Source organism: Pan troglodytes, chromosome 14 (genome assembly GCF_028858775.2).
Source record: "Pan troglodytes isolate AG18354 chromosome 14, NHGRI_mPanTro3-v2.0_pri, whole genome shotgun sequence".
Taxonomy (NCBI): domain Eukaryota; kingdom Metazoa; phylum Chordata; class Mammalia; order Primates; family Hominidae; genus Pan; species Pan troglodytes.
This window is the reverse complement of record NC_072412.2, coordinates 4590527-4594155: the sequence shown is the minus strand read 5'-3', so window position 1 is coordinate 4594155 and position 3629 is coordinate 4590527. Positions and strand designations below refer to the sequence as shown.

Genomic DNA, 3629 nt, shown 5'->3' with positions numbered 1-3629 from the left:
CCACCAGGTGCTCCATGGTGGCAGCTGGGAGGCTGCAGGGGCACCGGCGGGCGGGCGATGGTGGCGCGGATGCGCAGAGGAGGCCAGCCACCAGAGGGGTATCAGGTCTGGATGCTGCGCGGGCCGATTTTTTTGCGGGATGGGTGTCTCCACCCAGCCCAGGGGAGGATGCATTTTCCGGGGCTGGGGGGTGGGGGTGTGGTGGGTCCGGTCGGGCGGGGGTGGGGTGGTGGAAAGGCATAAGAGCTCTGCCGGGGCTGCTCCCACAGCCCAGGTGGCTGCCCGCAAACTCGCTCTTGTGCAGTAGGTGGCCCACCTGCTGGGACCTGGGCCGGCTCAGGGATCCTCGGGATGCACAGGAAAGAATGGCAGTTCTCCGCTGTGTGGGGTCTCCCACTGGGCCTATTCCTAGAAGGCAGGAATCCCACGCCGGTCAGCCCGGTGGAGGGGTCGGGGGGAAGACACGCCCCTGCATAGCGGGCCAGGTGTTCCCTGCGAAACAGAGGGCAACGCCCTGCCCCGACCCGACCCCTTCCCAACCTCGCGACCTAAATCTCCTCCAGTAGAGCCCAGTATTCTTGCTCACTGAGGGGTGCTTCCAGTGAGGTGGCCTCTTCCAAGGCCTCCAGCTCCCCCGGGGCTTCCACTTCTAGGAAAGATTGCGCCTGCTGCAGAAACACCGGGCTCGCCAGGAGCTCATCCAGCAGCAGGCCAGAGGGGAGTGCAGAAGGCCGCCCCGGCTCCTGGAGCGCCTGGGAGGGCGTCGGCATGCCTTGCATTTGCCCCTGCCACGAGGAGAACACTGGGAGCGCGGGCTGGCGAGGTGGAGCTGCCCCGGCTTGGGGTACCCATGCTGCCCCGGCGACCTGGGGACCCCTGCCCCAGCACCACCATGGACTCCCCTGGGACGCGGGTGGTGCAAGCACACCTTGGCCCTGTGGCCCCGCTTGAACGGGCCTAGGCTGTCCCACCACGCAAGGGCCCGGCAGGCCGTCGCGCTGCGGGTCCCGGTCGTCCCGGCTTTTGCACGGTTGCGGAGACCACGGAGGAGCCTGAAGATGGGAGAGAGCCCCTTCCGGTGGATCCGGGGCAGCGTAGGCAAAATCCCCGTGTGCCGGGGCAGGTTCAGAGATCCCCTCTGCCGGCGCGGCCTGGCTGGCCTGGAGTACAGGGACGGCCCTCACTCCCTGGCTCACGAAAGCCACCTGTGGGAGAGCCCCAGCTTCACAGAGTACATGGGGTGAACGAAGCCCCGTTCCCCACGTGCCGGTGTGGGCCAAGGCGACCCACGAGGGAGCAGGGTGACAACCGCCATGGGCCGCGTTGCACAGGCCGTCTGCCTGCGTTTTCTCCCTGCCAGCCTCTCCCGGGTGCCTGACCCTTCAATTCTGAAACCAGATCTGAATCCTGGACTCCGGGAGGCCCGTCTCTCTGGCCAGCTCTTCCCTGGCAGTGATGCCTGGAAAGCAATTCTACTCAAAGCCTCGGAGGAGCAGGGCGGTCGGGGATCCGGTGATGGCGGTCCGCTTTTGCCTGCCTTCATGCGGGCAGCGTCTCCCGGGCCAGGGCTAAGATTCCCACCGGTGCTGCCTCAGCTGGCCTGACCTCTCATTCTGAAACCAAATATGGACCATTGGCTCTGGAATGCCGATGGCCTGGGCCAGCCGTTCTCTGGTGGCAATACCCGGGTACATGTTACGCTCAAAGCAGGCTCGCAGGGCCTCGCTTTGGCTCGGGGTGCAAACGAGTCTCCTTCGCCGTCCCTGTCCCCGGGCTTTGGCGGGGAGGGTGCCATCCGAAGATTTCAGGAGGGCCATCGCGGGGAGCCCCGGCCACGATTTCACAGATGGGCACGGGCAGAGAGAGGCCGGCAGGCTCCCACGCACCTCAGCCGGACTGCACTGCGGCAGGTGCAGCCAGGAGGCCTGCCCGGACAGCCAGCCGTCCGCTATTATGAAGGCCCACAGGCAGGCAGGCTCCACCCCTTCATGAATGGCGGTGAGCCCTGGGACAGCCCGCCACTCCCAGGAAGGGTCCCAGGGCGTCGAGGCCTGCGGCCGGTGGGTGGGGGGGTGGGGGGGAAGGTCGTGGTGATTGTGGTGGTGGGGCCTGACAGACAAAGAGGAAGGGGGTGAGGGGGAAGGGGTGAGAGGGGCGCGTTTCGGGGGCTGGCTCTCCGGACCTCTGCAGGAATCCCGCGGGAACTGGAAGCTGCTCTCTGGGCTCCCACGCGTCTTCAGCAGGGAGAAACCGGCCTGGGAGGGTGGAGGGGAGTGTGGAACTGAACCTCCGTGGGAGTCTTGAGTGCTCCAGGCCCTCTCTCCGTGAAGGAGGCAGTGCCTGTGGGTGTCGCCATTGCCGGGACAGTCTCACACACGCAGGCGTGTGGCTCTTGTTCATTTCAAAGTAGGAGACCAGAGCGAGACCCCAGAGAGAAGATCATCGGCGTGATGGCCTGACGATGGATTCCCATGTGTGGCAACATGGGGAGTGTGCAGTGTGGCCGATTAGGAAACTGGCAAGGGGAACGAAGGCACCATGCCAGTCTTCCATCCTTCCCTGCATGTTATTGGGTGTCCGCAGAGCTCCGGGAGCAAACAGTCATCATGACACTTCTCTCAACTGATCAACAAAGTGATGTAACTTTTGTCTAGGCTCTGCCTACAGGGGCTTTGTGACATATCTCTGCACTGAACACCCAGGTGATGGGATTATTGTCTAGGCTCTGCCCATGGGGACATTGTGACATATCTCTACACTGATCACCCAGGCGATGTAACTCTTGTGTTGGATCTGCCTATGGGGGCATTGTGACATATTTCTGCACTGATCACCCAGGTGATGGGACTCTTATCTAGGCTTTGTCTATGGGGGCTTTGTGACATATCTCTGCACTGATCACCCAGGTGATGTAACGCTTGACTAGGCTCTGCCTACGGGACATAATGAAATATCACTGCATTGAACACAGAGGTGATGTAACTCTTGTCCAGGCTCTGCCTATAGGGGGACTTGTGACATATCTCTGCACTGATCATCTAGGTGATGTAACTCTTGCTTACACTCTGCCTGCAGGGTCACTGTGAAATATCTCTGCACTGATCACCCAGGTGATGGGAGTCTTCTCTAGGCTCTGCCTACTGGAGGCATTGTCACATATTTCTGCCTGATCACCCAGGTGACGGACTCTTGTCTTGGATTTGCCTATGGGGGCATTGTGACATATCTCTGCACTGATCACCCAGGTGATGTAACTCTGCTCTAAGCTCTGCCTAAGGGGTCATTGTGACAGATCTCTGCACTGATCACTCAGGTGATGTAAATATTGTCTAGGCTCTGCTTGAAGGGGCCTTGTCACATATCTCTGCACTGATCACCCAGGTGATGTAACTCCTGTCTAGGCTCTGCTTACAGGGAGTAATGTGACATATCTCTGCAATGATCACCTAAGTGATGTAACACTTGTGTAGGCTCTGCCTACAGGGGCTTTTTGACATATCTCTGCTCTGTTAACGGAAGTGAGGTAACCCTTGTCTAGGCTGTGACAACAGGGTGATTGAGACATATCTCTGCACTGATCCCAAGGTGATCCAACTCTTGCTTGGTCTCTGCCTACTGGGGACATTGTG

General features: G+C 60.6%; 1 pseudogene; it reads right to left on the bottom strand.

Moving 5' to 3' along the window:
- Positions 1 to 548: 548 nt before the first annotated feature.
- Positions 549 to 1817, bottom strand: LOC107972863 (double homeobox protein 4-like protein 4; annotated as a pseudogene).
- Positions 1818 to 3629: the final 1812 nt, after the last annotated feature.